The sequence below is a fragment of the Nelumbo lutea genome, chromosome 6, assembly GCF_056320005.1.
Source record: "Nelumbo lutea isolate HS-2025 chromosome 6, American lotus-T2T, whole genome shotgun sequence".
Taxonomy (NCBI): domain Eukaryota; kingdom Viridiplantae; phylum Streptophyta; class Magnoliopsida; order Proteales; family Nelumbonaceae; genus Nelumbo; species Nelumbo lutea.
This window is the reverse complement of record NC_142689.1, coordinates 6,340,788-6,359,787: the sequence shown is the minus strand read 5'-3', so window position 1 is coordinate 6,359,787 and position 19,000 is coordinate 6,340,788. Positions and strand designations below refer to the sequence as shown.

Sequence of the window (19,000 nt, the reverse complement as noted above, 5' to 3'; positions counted from 1 at the left end):
GCATCAGCATATCTGACTTGGATAGCACCCAATCCCTTGAAATGTAAAACGTGAATAGATCAAACAACAGAATTCTAGTTGGAAATTGCTAAGCCACATCATAGCAATACAACTCACTCACCCCCCGAAAAGTATTCTGATTATGCAAGGTTCTAATGGTCCTATTAACTAGGGTGAGCAAGAAAAACCAAAAAACCGATGAAATAAAAAAATTTAGCCAATTAAACCAATTGGTTCGATTTTGGTTCAGTATTTAAAAAAAAACTAAAAGTATTAGTTCAATTTTGATTAACCAATATAAAAAACTGACAATTAATCGAATTAACCGATATACATATATTTCTATATATTTTATATTTTCTATATATTATAAAGTAATAAATATATATTTATAATTTATAATATATTATTTATTATTTAAAAGTATTATATATATTTCTAGTTTTTTATAATGTATTTATATATTCTTTTATAGTATATATTGTAAATCTTAAAAAACCAAAAAACCGACGAACTGAACCGATCATCTGGTTAGGTCTGTATCAGGCTCTTTGTGTGTATAATTCGGATAAGGCTTAGATGGTGATGATATAAAATATAATTGTCTGTTAATTATAGATTATTCTACAAATTAAAATCAGTAAATGATTTAATAACCACTTATAATTTGGCATTTTCCTGCAATTTTTTTTTTTTTTGTATTTTGTTTAATTTTCTATGTTTTTAACAAATTTTATTTGATGTTATTTAATTTTTATTAATTTCTGATTTTTTACAAGGAATATATTTTTTGCCATTTAATGTGTTTTTATGCGTTTTTATCTTTATTTTGAAAAAAAAAATGTTTTTTATGTTTTTATAATTGAAATATATAACTTTATGTTTTTATGTAATTAGAATATAAAAATGTAAAAAAATAAAGTCATAATTGAATTAAAGGGTCAAATGAGGCATGGGTTGGGGTGGGTCAGGGTCGAAGTGGGTTGTGACCCTAACGTGGCAAATGGGAGACAAAAAGTCAAAAACCACCCATTTGCCAACCCTACTCTTAGGGAAGTTAACACATCCAGCAAAACAAACATTCTAATTTTGTATTCGAGTATCAGATGTTCAAAGAATACGGTACAAACTCTCTCTTTGTAAATTGTTTTTTTTTTTCGGAGTAGAACCTACATCAGCGAAATAAATAACAAACCAGACTCCAGCAGTAGGCACAGCTTTGTGAGCACAATCATCAATAAGCACCCGATAAATATTCTAACAATTGTCTTAAAAATTTGTTTTGAATATTTTCATAGGACAACTGTCCTAAAAATTTGCTTTTTAAAGAGGTTTTGTTTCCACTTGTTTTTGAAATTGCCACATCAGCAAAAAAAGGCACGTTCTTGAACCAACTGTGTTGGTTTTGTTTAACAAAAACAAATTTTCAATGCAGATCATACTAAACCAGAAATTCAACAAGTTTTTGTCTTCAATTTTAAAAACAAAAACAGATGTAACCAGTAACTTGTTTTCTGTAATTTTGTTTTAAAATCAAATTGTTTTCAAACCAGGTTTTGAAATTTGTTTTTGGAACTTACAGTTCACATGGGAGAAGTCTCATTTCTTTTTTCAACTTCCCAAGTTAATCTCTCCAACAAGTGGATCGCAATGATACAGGTTTCTGCATCGTTACCAGTTTAGCAGAGCAATGACCACCCTACAGAAAACAGGAAACTGCTATACTGGAGAGAGAACAAAAATAAATTACATGCATCCAACTGCAAAAAATATATATATGCTCCAAGCTCTCATCTAAAAAAGCTTAGAGAAATATAGGAAAATACGACAGTGAGGCAACTACCAAGTCCAAACTATCAAGATAAAGAGTAGTAATCGTTAACCAAAATTCTCTATGCAGTGCCTTTAGGTAGCTGAGCAGCTTTTGCAGGTGGATTGAGCTCATACCAAGCTTCAATCCATGTGACCATGGCATCTTCTAGCTTGGCAAAGTAGGGATCTACTTCCCCAAGCTTAGCCTTGCCTGCTTGGAGAGTTCAACGTAACACATCTGAACAGTGGTGCATTCCTGACTGGAAGAAAGGGATCAGCTCTTCTTGTCAATAAATACCGTTGTATTCCTTCTTAAGGTTCACGAATGGATTGCTTGATTTGCTGTGCCAGATGTAGGGCAGACCAGTTTTGATACCCCATCCCAAGTGGTCACATATCACCTACAAAATCACAAACCAGAGGGACAAAACTTCAACAATTTTCTATGCCAAAAGATTTTTTTTTGTATTTATGCCACATTTTGAGGCAATATGAGAAATTCATAACTAATTAGGCAGGAAAACAGATAATTCATACGAGAACAAAGATCTAGCTTCATAGTATCACAATAGAACTCATAAGAAAAAGAAGGAACTGAGAGATGGATATACCTTAGTGCACCAACCAGCCCACATATCGTCATAGGGCCCAATTGGTTGACCATAACTCATGAGTCCAAAGTACATTGCAGGACCAATCATGTCCCGGTTGAATGCCAGATTCATACCACACATAGGGAACAGGGTGCCCTTAGGTACGGTCAGAACCGCATCGACATACCTGATAAAGATAAGAAAATTGTTAACAAACACCAATCATGGAAAGAGAGTACATATCAGGATCTTCTGCCACGCAAAAGACCACCACACCACTCCTTGTGTTTCGCTCAAGAGGCTTGACAAGCTGGGTGGGAACATCATAATCTGGGATGTTGAACCAAAGGCCATGAGAAACAGCAGTTGGTACACCCTCATGTAGACTGAAAGGGTATCCACGGACAAAGTCTGTGCCTTCTTGGTAAGGATCATACAGAGTGTTGAAGAAAAAAAGAGTAGATGGGGAGAGAAGATTTTTTATGTGCTGCTCCAGTCCATTTATCTGTTTGAAAGATGGATCCTTAGCAACCTGTGTATATCCAAGCACAAACACTGAAACACTTAGATAACAAAAAAAAGAAGAGAGAAAAAATAGAGAAAATCCAAGCATAAAGATCCTGTAATTGATCCCATGAATCTAAAACATCCAAATTGTGCAATTTAAAGTGGAATTCCATAAAGCATCAATCTCTGTGCACTTTTTGGTGGAGGTGGCTTAAACTATAGGAATTGGTGCTTCATAATGATCCTCTCCACAAGTAGAGGACCCTCTTTTAAATACTCACATCTGTACATTACATTATGAATCCAATAATGAATTTAAAATTGCATAACTGGTGCTCTACAGCATCTGGAGAGGGGGAAAACGGTTCTTTCTAAAAGTGAAACCTCAAAACAGAAAAACAAATTAGTCTAGCCCAAAATGCAATTCAAATATCTGTAGCCAAACCACTCAAAACACTCAAATCGACATATTATCTTAAGACAACTACTATAGCCAAATGAATATAACACTCCACAAGGATGATAGAAAAGACAGGAAATCTCTAATGGAAGAGTACAGATCTTGAAGAATAACAAATAAGCAAAACCCAGAGAAGTTAAATGAAATCCCACTCCATTGTCAGAAGTTCCCAAATATTCAAAAAAAGATATATGTATGTATACATGAACAGATTATAAAAACCAATCTTGAATGACACTACAGATAATGACATTTTCGCTTCAAAGTAGTTAGCACTATGCAGTAACCTGATCTTTCTGTTTAACTCCAGAGAAGGCTGCCAATTATTTATTTAGCTATTAGGGCAAGAGTTGAGGAAAGAAAGAAACTACTATTCACACAATAAATTGAAAAGAAAATATTTTCGTAAAATATTCATAATAAGAATTCAATCTTTCTAGTCACGACATCACATCAACAAGGTTGATTTTGGAAAGTGGATGAAAGGAACCTCATACCTAGTAATACAACAACAGAAAAATTAAGAGTTCAGCCCATAATCAAACTATGACTAAAAGTGAGGACGAAGCGGAAGAACATAGTAAACACAGAATTAAGGAGATACAAGACGCAAAGAACAGGACCAGATCTAATATGAATTACTCCAGACAACCCTACAAAACCCAACCAAGAAATATGCACCAATTCACAATAAACAAAACTGTGACAGCAAAGGAGTCATCAAAGCAAATCAAATCAAAATCTGGTCTTCACACTACAAGCAAGAGCAATGTGAACTAAATCACATGAAAAAACCTACGCTTCCCAGAATTGACCAGAAAGAAAATCATCAAACGCCAAAAAGAAACCTCGAGCAGTGATCAAAAACGCGAAAGGGAAACCTCACTGAGGTTTCTCCACCTCGGCGTTCTTCCCCGCAGGCCGCGGCGTCTCCATCTCTGGATTTAACAAAAACATCAATGATGCTTGGAGGTTCGGAAACTTTGGATACTCGTGGGATCAATTCAAAATCTGCTTCCTCTGGTGGTTTGCAAGTTAAGGTGAACGTCCAAGCTCCTCCTAAGATAAATGTGACCTCTGTTGGTCTAACTTCAATGGAATGCTTGAAGACTGAGGGTGATACACCGTCCTCGCCACCAAGGATATTTATTAATTAGTTACCTGATTGGAGCATGCTTTTTGCAGCCATCACGACAATCTTCTTGGCAGTTGAGAAGCAGTGGACGCTTCTTGATTGGAAGCCAAGACAACTCTTTCAGCTTAGTAAAGAATAAGAAGATGGATAAAGTTCCTGTTTTTGCCACAGGGAAGAGAAAAGAAGATGAAGAAATAAAAAGAAACGATTGGGAGCCAAGACTACCGGAGAGATCGAGACCCTGGAGGCTTTGACAGTACTGCAAAGAATGGGGGATCAGCCCGGCGAGATTCATTGTAGGGAGGTCGAGTCGGATGAGACGATTCTCCCTCTCGTTCCAGCACGAGACGGCGACAAACTTGCAAAGGAAACCGACCGAGTTATTGGAAAAAAATCCAAGAACTGAGCTTTCCTTGAGGATCACTGAGCGAGTTCTTGACTCCAGCAAGGCACTTCACATCGTCCTCTATCGACGTAGAGGCGAAAATCATGGCGGAGAGGAGGATAAGAAACAGCTGGGATCGATCTCTCGATCTCACCATGGCGGCAACAAGTAGTCGAAGAACAGTAGTATGAGCGGCAAATTGACTTCAGTTATGAAATTAGGAGAGAGAGAGAACGCGGGTGTGGACTGAGGAGGGAAGTGGAGAAATAGAGTGACACAAAGAGAGGTAGAGCAGCAAGACGGAGGAAAAAAGTGACACGCGTTATGCATGCCAAATGGAGGAGAGAGAAGTGATCATAGCACTTATCTCTCATGCATTGTTCGTGTAATTCATTGACCTAATGCATGCTTAGACCACCCCTTTCGCTTTTAATATATATAAAATTACATTTTACCGTTTAATTAAATTGATTATCAATGTCATAAATACATTAAAATTACATTGCTCGCTCGCTCTCTCTCCTCCTCCTCTCTCTCGCGCTCGCTCGCTCGCTCTTCTCCATCTCTCTCTTGACGTTCTTCCTCGTCTCTCTCCTGACGTTTTTCCCCATACCCTGCGTCTGTCCGGTCCGGCCGTGTAAACAGTTACGTCGATAGAAACAGCAACGGGTTTATGGTCATTTGAAATTGTGAAGGTTAAAGATGCCTTTTCTGAATCAAACTCTAAATCACATAATTTTAAAATTTATTCTCTCTTTCAGTCCGGTTTGTTACACTCTCATAGAAGGCTTCTTTGGAGACTATTCAGTTGTAGATTCTCACCCAAGGCTCTAGGAATGAATTGTAAAATTGAGTGGAGACAAATAACGTTCTAAAGACGATATCTTTAAACGTGCCTCAGAGCTTCTCCTCCAAAGTTAAATAAACTCATTTTCTCCAACAAAATTAATACTCAAAATGTAATGCACATAAATGGGAGTTAATTCACTATTCAAAGAGTTAATGTAGTGGCAAATAAATGGGCTGTTCTGTTCAGTCCGTAGGAATTTAGGATACTATTTACCCAATGTTAAAATAATAATGAAAATGATCAAAACAACACCATTGCAGTTTTGGAGTGCATTTGTATTCCAGTTTCTTGTTCTGGGGATTCTAACTATTCAGTTCAATCTACATGATAACAGCCCATCATTCAGCCTCTCTTCTCAAGCTGAACCCTACTAGATTCAGATAACAACCATGCCAATTGCAGTGTTTAGGAGATGTTCAGTGCTATTTCTCTGGTCTGAAACCTGCATCAGACACAAACTATACTGCTTTGAGAAATGGGTCCTGATGGAGCGCAATCCGACCGGTCTTAGCTGTCAATGAACTCGCCTCTGAGCTGGAGCGCCGGGGTGCCTAAAACGGGAAAGAAGAGAGCTCCATGTGGAACCCGGTGTGATAACTCCGAAGCTCAAGTCAGTAATCTCTCAAAGGCAGAGTGTAGACCAGATAGTGCAAAGTTCACATACCTTGTTTGTTGGGGGCAGGGGGTTCTTATAATCACTTCGCGCACTCGCTCCGAGGCCCTTGTCAGGTCAGGTATGATTACTCTTGCGTCCCTCAATTCGACTGTCGTCCTTTCTGTTGGGACAGAACCGCCACTGCCTAACCATCTCTCTAACTGGAGATGGCGGTGTCAAGTGGCGGTGGCAGGTGGCTGTTTTAGAGTGTGGCTGTCAAGCGTCAGATCCCAAGTCAGTCGGGTGCGGCGCCCTTGGGTACGAACTTCCTCAGTGTCAGGCATGGTACGACTTGTTTGGTTTTGGTGCCCAGATGGTGATGTGGAGTGGTGAACAAGGCGAAGTCCTGAGTTCGGAGGTATGTATAGGGCGGGCCAGTTCGGTGAGGTGTATCCCAAACTGCTACAAGGTTGGCCAGTTCGGCGAGGTATATCCCGAACTGATAAGGTAGGCCAGTTTGGCGTGTATCCCGAACTGTTTACCAGGTTGGCCAGTTCGGCGAGGTGTATCCTGAACTGTTACAAGGTCAGCCAGTTCGCCGAGGTATATCTCGAACTGTTACAAGGTTGGCCAGTTCGGCGAGGTGTATTCCGAACTGTTACAAGATTGGCCAGTTCGGCGAGGTGAGACCACTTATACGGGCGCTCCTGCATACTCAAGTGCTCCTGCTCACTCTGGGTCCGCTCATACGCGGGCTGGGCCCTCGGGTTCGGGAGATCAAGGGGAGTTCAGGAGCGTGTTGACGCCGAACTACGCTCTTCAGAAGAGTAGGGAGGCTACTTTCCCTGAGGAGATCGCGGTGTGGACCGATCTTCCTTTGAACCAGGTCGCCTACCGCGCCGTAACTCATGCTATGGTGGTAAGTCAGATTTCGTCTGCCTTTTTCATTTTCTGTCGCTTTTGCTGTCATTGCTCACTTGTTTCTTTTGGTAGGTGAATTCTTCAATTCATGCCTTAGCAGCCCAAGTGGAGAGGAGCTCGCGACAGGCACGAGCTGTAGAGGCTGCCGCTCATGCTGCTGAAGAGGATTTCCGTGCTGCAGAGGCGAATACCCGAGCTGCTGAGGCGGCCGCTTATGCTGCCGAAGAGGCTGCTCGCGTCATAATGGCCAGGCAGGCGAGGTCTCAACGTGATGTCGAGGCCATGGGGGTCGTTGTCAAGCACATGGCAGATTTGAAGTTGGATTTGCAGCATCAAGTCGAATATCTTCAGGAGGACATCAGGGAGAAAACGCAGCTTTTTTCTCAAGGCATTGAAGACGCCAAGAAGAAGGCCGTTGAAGACTACATTGCCTCTCCGCGTTTTGATGATCTGATGGTGGATTCTTACAGAAGGGGGTTCAAACTGAGCCGGTGGATGATCCGGAACACGTACCCCGACCTTGATGTTAGTGTCATATCCACTTTGCGTATAACTCAGGAGATGGCCAATGCTGTCGATGGCGAGCCGGACTCTAAAGGAGCGGCAGAGCCTTCGGGTGTTGTTGAAGTGCCTTCTGATGGTGAAGAAGTAGCTCCGGGCATGTAACATTTTTTTTTTTGTAAGTGCCTTCTGATGGCCAATGTACTGTTTCTTGCAACGGAATAGATAATCTTTTTGCCCCCATGTTCCTTTTTCCCGAACTGTTTCTTTGTTGAGCTGATAATATGACACTTGTCCAGGTTATTATACTTCCGTGACCTGTTTTGCCGCGATTCTTTTGTAGCGAACTGATTTTTTGCCGAGCTGATAATATGCCCTTTTCTTTGCTTGTTTACACCTATGTTCCTCTTGGCTCTGCATCGTGGCCCATAGGACCTGATTTCGTCCACTTCGTTTGGCGGTTTATAGGTAGTATCGCCTTAAGTTCACGATGTTCCACGCTCGATGTACTTGTTTTCCTTCCAAGGTTTCGAGCTCGTATGCACCTCCGAGCACTCTCTTTACTTTATAGGGCCCTTCCCAGTTTGGTCCAAGTTTGCCCACGCCGGGTTCGGGCACCATAATCTTACGAAGGACCAGGTCGCCGACTTGGAAGCTTCGTTGCTTTACTCTGGCATTGTAGTAGCGAGCTACCTACTGCTGGTAGGCTGTTGTCTGGATATGCGCGAGGTCGCTTACCACGTCTAGTAGGTCAAGGTTGGTACGTAACTCATCTCCGTTTGTCCGATCGTCGTACGTTTCTAGTCACAATGTTGGTACTTCGATTTCCACTAGGATCACTGTTTCAGTGCCGTAGGTGAGGTTGAAGGGGGTTTCTCCCGTGGCGGTTTTTTCTATAGTTCGGTGAGCCCACAAGACACTTGGTAGCTCTTCGGCCCATAGCCCCTTAGCTCGATCCAGACGTGCTTTCAGTCCGCGCAGGATGGCTCTGTTCATTACTTTCGTTTGACCATTTGCCTGTGGGTGTGCGACTGAGGTGAAGTTTTGCCGAATCCCCATGTTCTGGCACCACTCTTGGAACTTGATATCCTTGAACTGTTTGCCGTTGTCGGAAATTAGTACCTGAGGTAACCCGAAATGACATACTATGTTCTTCCAAAAGAAGTTCTGTATGTTCTGGGCCGTAATAGTTGCTAGAGGTTCGGCTTCTATCCACTTCGTGAAGTAATCTACTACAACAACTAAGAATTTCCTTCCGCCTGTTGCTGGCAGGAATGGTCCCAGGAGGTCGATGCCCCATTGTGCAAAGTGCCACGGGCTGGCGAGGTATTTTAGGTCGGAAGCAGGCTGATGGTGGATATTGACGTGTTTCTGACACTTGTCGCATTTTCTGACGAGCTCGACGACTTCTGCCTTCATCGTTAGCCAGTAGTATCCTTGTCGAAGTGCTTTTTGGGCGAGTGCTCTACCCCCCAAGTGTCTGCCGCACAGGACTTCGTGAGTGTCGCGGAGTACGAACTCGGCTTTGGCAGGTCGCAGGCAACGCAAGTAGGGGAGCGTGTAGGACCGTCGGTATAACCGTTCGTCTATTATGACGTATTTGGCTGCCTGGCGCTGCACCCTCTTGGCCGCCTTGCGTTCTGCAGGGAGGGTTCCGTCTATCAGGAAGCTCGCGAGTGGGTCGATCCAGCTCGGCTCTACTTCGATGACGAGAGCGACCTCCTCTGCCCCCCCGAGAATACTAGGCTGAGGTAAATCCTCTATGTACACGGTTCTCACGTTGTTGTGACTTGTGCTGGCTAACCGGGACAGAGCGTCGGCCTTAGTGTTCGCTGGCCTCGGGATTTGCCTGATGAAGTGTGACTGGAAGTTGAGCAGGGCCTCTTTTACTTTCGCCAAATATGCGATCATGGAGAGCTCACGTGCTTCATACTCGCCTGTAACTTGGTTGACTACGAGCTGGGAATCGCTGTAGATGACCAAGTGCTTTGCCTTTACCTTTCGCGCTAAGTTCAGCCCGGCTATCAGTGCTTCGTACTCTGCCTCATTGTTGGATGCCGCGAACTCAAGCGTAGTGCGTATTCTAATTTTGTGCCGCTCGGGCCGCATAAGACTATTCCAGCCCCGCTGCCTTGCTGGTTCGAGGAACCATCCACGTGAAGGATCCAGGGCTCCTCATCCCAGTTCGCGTTTCGCCTGACCAGGAGAGATGCCACACTGGCTACTACTTTACGGGGTTCAGACTCTATTGGCTCGGGAGCTCTGGGTTTGCCCAAACTAGGGACCTCGGGCTCGACCTGTAGGGCTTCATTGCTAAAAGTGCACTCGGCGATAAAATCTGCCAGAGCTTGGGCCTTAATTGCGGTTCGGGGTTTGTATCGGAGATCGTACTCGCTGATTTCGATGGCCCATTTCGTCAGCCTACCGAAGACCTCGGGCTTCAGCAAAACTTGTCTTAGGGGTTTGCCGGTTAAGACGGAGACGGTGTGAGCTTGGAAGTACGGGCGGAGTTTCCGAGCTGACATCACTAGTGCGTAGGCAATTTTTTCTATCTGCGGGTACCTTGTTTCTGCTCCCTGCAGAATTTTACTAACATAATAGACGGGCTGCTGGACCCGATCTACTTGCTTTACTAATACCGAACTGATCACTTCGTCGCTCGTCGAGAGGTACAGTTCTAGGACTTCGCCCTCCTCGGGTCTGGCTAAGGTTGGTACGGTGGTGAGGTAAGTCTTTAGCTCGTCGAATGCGAGCTGGCAATCTCGGGTCCATTCGAACCCTTTGCCTTTGATTGCCTTGAAGAAAGGCAGGCAGCGGTTTGCCAACTTGGACATGAAGCGGCTCAGAGCGGCTATGCGGCCGTTTAGCCTTTGAACTTCTTTTACTTTCCGATGTGGTCTCATATCAAGGATGGCCTTTATTTTGTCCGGGTTGGCCTCAATGCCGCGCCGGTTGACAATGTACCCTAGGAACTTACCCGAGGTGACACCGAATACACACTTGTTTGGGTTTAGTCTCATGTTATACTGACGCAGAATTTGGAAGACAGAATCCAAGTCTCTTATTAATTCTCGCAAAAACTGTGTTTTGACGACCATGTCGTCTACATAACATTCGATTTTCGTGCCAATTAAAGGCCGAAAAAGTTTATTTACAAGTCTTTGAAAGGTCGCACTAGCATTCTTTAGCCCAAAGGGCATAACCTTGTAACAGTACAGGCCGAAGTCGGTAATGAAGCTGGTTTTTTCTTGGTCGGACTGGTCCATCTTAATCTGGTTGTAGCCTGAGTAGGCGTCCAGGAAGCTTAGCAACTCATGTCCCGAGGTCGCATCCACGAGGCGGTCAATTCGGGGTAGAGGAAGCAGTCTTATGGGCAAGCTCGGTTCAGATCGGTGTAGTCGACGCACATGCGCCACTTGCCGTTGGCTTTTTTACCAGCACTAGGTTGGCTACCCAGCTCAAGTAATGAACTTCCCTTAGGAAGTCCACTGCGAGGAGCTTTTCGACTTTGTCGTCGACCGCCCTCCAACGCTCCGGGGCTAAGTTGCATTTCTTCTGTCTAATGGGTCTGACTACAGGGTCAGTGTTAAGCTTGTGAGTTATGAGGCCAGGGTCAATACCGGGCATATCTGCCACAGACCATGCAAAAATATATAAATTTTGGAGTAAGAAACTCACCAGTTCAGTTCGCAAAGGCTCCTTGACGGAGGCGCGATCTATAGAGTTAGCGTCGAATCTGTAGCCGAGGTCGGGACTGCGACTGTTTCCTTAGTGGGTGAAGCTCGTTCCTCGCCCTGCTCCGCAGGTCGCTCTAGTTTGAGGTCGTCGGCTGCCTTGTTTTTTCCCTTTATGGCGGCAACATAGCATTTGCGAGACTCGAGTTGGTCGCCCCGCGTTACCCCCACACCGAAGTCCGTGGGGAACTTCATTGCCAGATAATAGGTGGAGACCACTGCATGCAAAATATGCGTAATTGGTCGCCCTATTATGGCGTTGTATGGGGAGGGGGTTGCGACCACCAGGAAATTGTGGTTGAGTCTTACCGTGCACGGTCATGTGCCGACTTCCACAGGTACTGTTATTTTTCCCAAGGGCCTGACTTCCTCTCCGCTGAAGCCTACCAGAGGAGTGTGAGCGGGTTTCAAATCGCTTTTCTGCAACTACAATTGGTCGAACGCCGATTTGAATAGTATGTCCGCCGAACTGCCTGAGTCGACCAACACGCGCCGAACTTCAAAGTCGCTGATCCTTAGCTTTATGACGAGTGCGTCGTCGTGGGGGTAGTGAACACCTCGCACGTCGTCTTCTGTAAAAAAGATCGGTTCTACCTTCTTCGACCTCTTGGAAGGGTTCTGCTCCTCTCGGGCTGCTTCGCGAACTGACGTCCTTGCTGCCGCCGAAGTGCATCCTGCCACCACCGAACCGCCCACTATCATGTGGATGGTTCCCTGGACTGGCCATTCTTCTAGGGGAGGTCGCTGCAAGACTTCGGCCGGTCTGTTGCTTGGCTCGGGGACATCCTTCTCGTGTTCCCCTTGCCGACTTGCTTTATTACTATTGTCATAGTGTACAAAATTTCTTAAGTACCCGTGACGGATGAGTCATTCTATCTCGTCACGGAGATTATTACATTGCTCGGTGCTATGACCATGATCTTTATGAAAACTACGATATAAATTTTTGTTCCTCTCGTTGGGGTTGCTCTTCAGGCGAGGTGGCCACTTTACGTAAGGCGCGTCCTTGATCGTCATCAGAATCTCGGTCCGCCTTGCGTTCAATAGCGTGTAATCCGTCCGAACTTCTAAGGGAGATCGAAAGGCTGGCTCGGCTTCGCCTCTCGGTTATGGCCTCTTCTGTCACCGGGGTTGGAGGGCTGCTCGCCCTCTCTTTTTCTTTTTTCCACCCCGCCTTCTATTCTCTGGTTGATCTCTTCCTCTGTTCTCATAAACTTGTCCGCGAGCTTGAGGAAGTCGGCCACGGTTGCTGGCTGGCTGGCCACCATGTGCCATTTGAACTCTTTGTGCGTCACCCCTCTTTTGGCCGCGGCGAGCTGTACCACGGGGTCTAACCGAGGGATCTACAAACATGCTTCATTGAACCGTTTGATGTAGCTCCGGATGGGTTCTCCCTCTCTTTGGATTACCCCGAAGATACTTTCCTCGGTTTTGGGACACCTTCTACTAATGACAAAGTGCGCAGTGAAGATCTACACGAACTGGGGCCAGCTTTTTATTGACCCATAAGCTAGGTTCCGGTACCAGGTGCGGACCACCCCTTTGAAGGTGGTGGTGAAGGCCACGCACATGCACGATTCGCTTGCCCTAGCGAGGTGCATTTGCGACTGAAACACGTCGACGTGGTCGTTGGGGTCGAAGGACCCATCATACTTGTCTAGAGAAGGGAGTTTGAAATCTCTAGGCAAGGGGACTGCCAAAAGTTCTGCTGAAAGGGGAGAAGGAACTGAGAGAATGGGGATGGTTTTTACCTCGCCCGAGCTCGTTTCTTCCTTGCCTCTGAGCTCATGTAGCACACGAGTAGCAGTTTGGCGACTTCGCCGGTGCCTTCTTTGAGTGGGCCTGGTGCTGGCGCTGCTTGCCTCCGTGTTGCCGAGCTCGATGGGCCCGGGTTGTTGGCCTGCTGTTAAGGCGCTGAAGCGGTTCTCCGTGAGTGGGAACTCGGGGTTGGAGCACCGAGGTGACTTTGTTGGTGAGGTTCTTGACCCACCCGCGGGCTGCGAGGCGGGGGTGATCTTTCTTTGCTTTCGGCCCGGGGATGAGGCCTGACTGTTAGGGGGGTTTTGCGGTCGGGAAGCCTCTCCTTGGTGAGGTCGTCCACCTTGAGGGGAGGCCTTGACCGGCTTTGAAACAGGGTGCCAGGGGGGGGAGTGGCTGGTTCAAGGGTAGCTGAGGGAATTGTTGTTGATAATGGTGTTGGGAGAGGTGGTGCAACACCTGGTGTTGCTGGAGTTAGTGCTGCTGGAATTGCTGCATTTGGGCCTGCATTGCCCGCATGCATTGCATCAGATCATCTATCTGGTTTTGGCAGGCTGCCAGTGGGACAGCAGTTGGTTCCGCGAAGTTCGTTTGGATGGGTAGTGGGAGAGGTGCCACCGCGTGTGGCACATTCAAGCTTGGGATCCCATCCACTGAAAGGGGAATGGTGAACTGCCCAATGCACACCGCCGGAGCATGAAGTTGCTCTCCGGTAGTGGCTGTTTCGGTTCCACATCCGACACTGCTGAAGGAGGCCATTTTAGTGTTGGAGTGGGTGTTGGAGTTTTTGAAAGGAGGGTAGGTAGAAGAGATTTAGAGGGAGGCTTTTAGAAGCTATTTCCCACAGATGGCGCCAATTGATGGAGCGCAATCCAGCCGGTCTTAGCTGTCAACGAACTCGCCTCTGAGCCGGAGCGTCGGGAAGCCTAAAACGGGAAAGAAGAGAGCTCCGGGGGGAACCCGGTGTGATAACTCCGAAGCTCAAGTCAGTAATCTCTCAAAGGCAGAGTGTAGACCAGATAGCGCAAAGTTCACATACCTTGTTTGTTGGGGGCAGGGGGTTCTTATAATCACTTCGCACACTCGCTCCGAGGCCCTTGTCAGGTCGGGTATGATTACTCTTGCATCCGTCAATTCGGCCGTCGTCCTTTCTGCTAGGACATAACTGCCACTGCCTAACCGTCTCTCTAACTAGAGATGGCGGTGTCAGGTGGCGGTGGCAGGTGGCTGTTTTAGAGTGCGGCCGTCAAGCGTCAGATCCCAAGTTAGTCGGGTGCAGCGCCCTCGGGTACGGACTTCCTCAGTGTCAGACATGGTACGACTTGTTTGGTTTTGGTGCCCAGACGGTGATGCGGAGTGGTGAACGAGGCGAAGTCTTGAGTTCGGAGGTATGTATAGGGCAGGCCAGTTCGGCGAGGTGTATCCCGAACTGCTACAAGGTTGGTCAGTTCGGCGAGGTATATCCCGAATTGATAAGGTAGGCCAGTTCGGCGTGTATCCCGAACTGTTTACCAGGTTGGCCAGTTCGGCGAGGTGTATCCCGAACTGTTACAAGGTTGGCCAGTTCGGCGAGGTGTATTCCGAACTGTTACAAGATTGGCCAGTTCGGCGAGGTGTATCCCGAATTGTTACAAGGTAGGCCAGCTCGGATTACTTTCTGGTTTGGGGCCAAGGGTGAGTTCGGGCCCCCAGTAGGGAGTTCGGTCCGTTGGTGTCCCCTTGGTATTCGCGCTTTAGGCTTGCTTTTGTGTCAAGCTGTTGTCTTTGCCACGTGTCGCATAATTCTGAGATAGGGCCAAATCTTCCTTCATCAGGTCCAATTTTCTTAGTTATTATCCTGCCAGAAAAGTTTTTCAAAGAAACAGATGGAATCTATAGAGTGGCAAACAGCTAGATATACCCCTTTTGGTATAGCTAAGAAGGAACGCTAGCAAGCAACGAGATGTTGCAACTCTTGCATCACAATGGGGCCCATGGAAACCTGACCAGGACATTGAAGTGCTTGCTATTACTGATAAAAAATAGTTAGTTGATTTTTATATTTTTAATTTAAAAATAAATAAACCACATGTATGAGAAAGGGAAGGAAGAGGTGCTTGCAAACACATTGAGGTAAAAAAATTCTTTGCCTTCCTCTTTCCTCCATATAATATAGGTATAGATTAGTTTGCACTCTCTTTGTCCTTGAACTATGTGCTAGGGGTGCTGGTCAGGCATACTGGTTATTGGGGCATGGCAAAGTGATAATTCTATTACTCAGAATAAAAGTAAAATGTAAATCAAAGCTGAGTTATTAATTAATGCCAACTGTGCTTACCTCAAAATATTGTCCAATTAGAGGCATAATTAACAATATGACCTTAATATTGTCAAATAATATGGTCCTTTCTAGTGGTGGGATGCTATTCATCCTTGTGGCGACAGTGCCTTATTGGTATGGCTATAAATCTGCAGTTAGCAGATCTGAACCCATTATGATACTCATTCCATATGACCTCGTTTATAGGCAAATTTTTAGTATTTGACTCCATCTTCAGCAGTAATACCAAAGACATCCTTCCAACCCCCAACAGGTTCAGAAGTTAGTAGGGTGGGATAGGGGCCTAAGTCCTAACCCACCCAGGCTCTGCCTATGTAATATTTACCATAGGCCTAAACCTCTAAATGCCCAAAGGAAGCCAAGTGACTGCAGAACAGCTCTTTATTGGACCATCTGACTTTTTAGCTAAAAGAAGTCCTTGGACAGTCTTCCCCTCCCAAGACCCAAGACCCAAGAGACAACAGGGCAGATGCATGATTTGATTAGGAAGCTACATGCATGAGAATATGGATTCAAGTCTGAGAGCAGCCACTTAGTGCAAGCAAATGACAAAGGTTGCACTTAATCCACCCCTACCAAGGCCTTGGACAGCCGGGTCCAGCAATAGTTTTTTGAGAGTCTTGAGCTGGGGGTAGCTGAGGCTATCCACTATTTGTACTTGTTTTAATTTCATTAAGTAATAAACTTTGCTTCTGTTACTGATAAAAAATGAACAAGGGATTTGGTATTTTAGGCAAGAGATCAAGGAAAACAAATGGATTATCAGAAATATGGAGGTAGCAGTTCATTGGATTTCTGGGTTGGCAAATGGGTTGCCAAACAAGGGGTCACTAGGGACAATTATTCTGGGCTCACTTGTAAAGAAGTAATATTATAAGGGATTAGGCTGGTTAGTCTAGCCTAAAAGCAGGGCAGCTCATACCATCTCTAAATTCTTGTATATGTTTTATTCATTAAAGATTTCAGATTTCAGTTATTGATCACAAAAAGAAAAAAGAAACAAAAGAAAGAGGAACCAAAAGAAGGGGTGGAGAACAAGCCCTACCACACAACAAGAAAGAAACACAGAACAGATAACCCTCCACCTATCCAAGCTTTATGCACCAGATGGACTCCTCAGTCCTCACAAGCCCACAAAACCATACCCAAATTTACTGCCAAATACCAATCCAGGTTCCTGCAAAGATGGAGCGAAGCCCATCCCTCACACCCTGAATTTATATATACATATATAAAGAAAAATAAAGAAAAAAAGCTTATACACAGATCAGTCCAATACCACAAAAAAAAAATGAGCCAGGTTCAACCATCAAGAGCTTCTGGCTGATGCCCCTATATTTTCATTTTGTATGCATGCATATGCTTCCTAGTCATTTTGATTTTTTTTTTATCCTTCACTCTTCAACAGTGAAGACCTTCCACCAAAGAGAACAAAGACCATGAGGATGAATTAATTTAGTCTTCTCACAATAAATCTACGCTTTTTTTTTTTCTTTTGAGGAAAATTTAACCATATTAGAAAAAGAAAAGGTACACAAGAGGATGTACAATGCAGGGGGAGAACCCCATAGGCTTACAGAGGAGGAAGCTTGTCACTATGCAGAAACTCCAAGAACACACCACATTTGGCTAGACCATCTGCTATGTGATATAGTTCCCTAGGAATCCAAGTTAGTCTTGCATTTAAGTAGTCCAGATATGTTTCAGAGAAATGGAGAAAAGTGAAGGGGAATTTTAGATAATAAATCTATTATATATATATATATATATATATATATTTACATATATACGCATGTATGTATGGCTATATTACATAATGGTTATGACTTATGAGATAGGTTATGGCATTTTCACACATTTTCTGGATAAAAATTATCAATTTTAAACCTTATAATTTTCATTTTGATATATTAAGTGTATATCTTTTTCCAATTTGGAGGTAGGCTCAACCACCTGGTTGCAATGTGGCATGTCAACCATTTCTGCTATAGCCTCTAATCCAAAGCATTTTTAGACTACTGGTTGAAGTGGTAAATCACATATAACATACCTTCACATAGCCGGGTAAGTAAAGGTTGAAATCTCCCTGCTGCTGCTAATTGATGAACACTATCCTCAATCTTTTCCATCCTCTTCAAGATTTCCTCAGCTAGGTTAGATAAAGAAGGATGCTCCTGATTCCCAGCCACGCTTGAGAGAACTAAGGCTCCTTTCTCTGATGCAATTTTTGCACAACAATCTTCATCACTTGAAAATTCAAGTAATAACTTTACCGTATATCTCTGAGCTCCCAATAAGACCGTGAATAGCCAATCTAGTCACACCTTCTTCTAGCATTTTTAGCTTTAAAAAAAACTAACTTTATCAGATATTGGCTGCAAGAATGCAAGTATCATATATTAATTCTGCAACATAATAAATACAGTTTAAATCTCATAAAATTAAGACACAAGCACTTCAGCATGGAGAGCAATACAGAGAAACAGTTAAGTGGGTCCCGATGTCATAGGCTCATAGCCTATCTGGAAATGGAGATCTATGCATAAAAGTTATAACTACTGAGGAATCATAGGTATAATTGGATTTGCAATGGCCATGTTTGTCGATGAAATTTGAAAGCAACTGATGCATTTCACTGATCAAAGGGAAAGAGTGAATCTCTCACTATCAGCTTCGACTTTGCAAGTTTCTAATCACTCACCACGGCTATAAAGATCTAGCCCAATTATGGGTACAGGTACTGTTTCTGTTAGTACAGCTCTTATTTTTCAAAACTCAAGACATGTATACTGATAGTGTTTAATTCACTATGTCAATGCCACATTATAATTATATTATGCCAAATTTGCTCAGATTTACTTCAAGGTTCTTCATCATACAATAGTTATACATCTCCAAACAAAAAATGGAAAAGAACACTGTAAGCAGTTTAGTAAAATAGAGAACGAGAAATCATATTAAAAGCACTATTATCAGACTCAGATTGGACCAGACAAACTAGAAATAGGCAGCTAAAATGGTTCTTCAAATGTCCAGTTCTTAGAAATGTTGTTTTAGGCCTATTTTGATGCAAAAGAGCTTTCAGATAACTGGAACCATTTAATATTTGTTTTCACATTTTTTGCTTCAGCAAGTAAAGCAGTCAAACCAGATAGTTGGATCATTTGACCAATGACCCAGTAGACAAAACAGTTTTATACCCATTCAGAGTGTGACAGTGTTTATGAAGTATCAACCTATTATGGGCTACCAGCATCAGTATTTTATCATGTTCATATAGGCACACTAAACAAGCTTAAGAATCTGGATCATACATATTGACCTAGTACATAGGAGGCTATATAAAGTAATAGTGCTATAAAGTAATATGAGTAGTAGTTTTTTCTTGTTAAAAATGGTTTAACACTGGAGACGGTAAGGGTGAATCTG

General features: G+C 44.0%; 1 pseudogene; it reads right to left on the bottom strand.

The window, feature by feature from the left end:
• Window positions 1-1,700: 1,700 nt before the first annotated feature.
• LOC148847049 (UDP-arabinopyranose mutase 3-like) lies at window positions 1,701-17,908 on the bottom strand (annotated as a pseudogene).
• Between the last annotated feature and the right edge of the window lie 1,092 nt (window positions 17,909-19,000).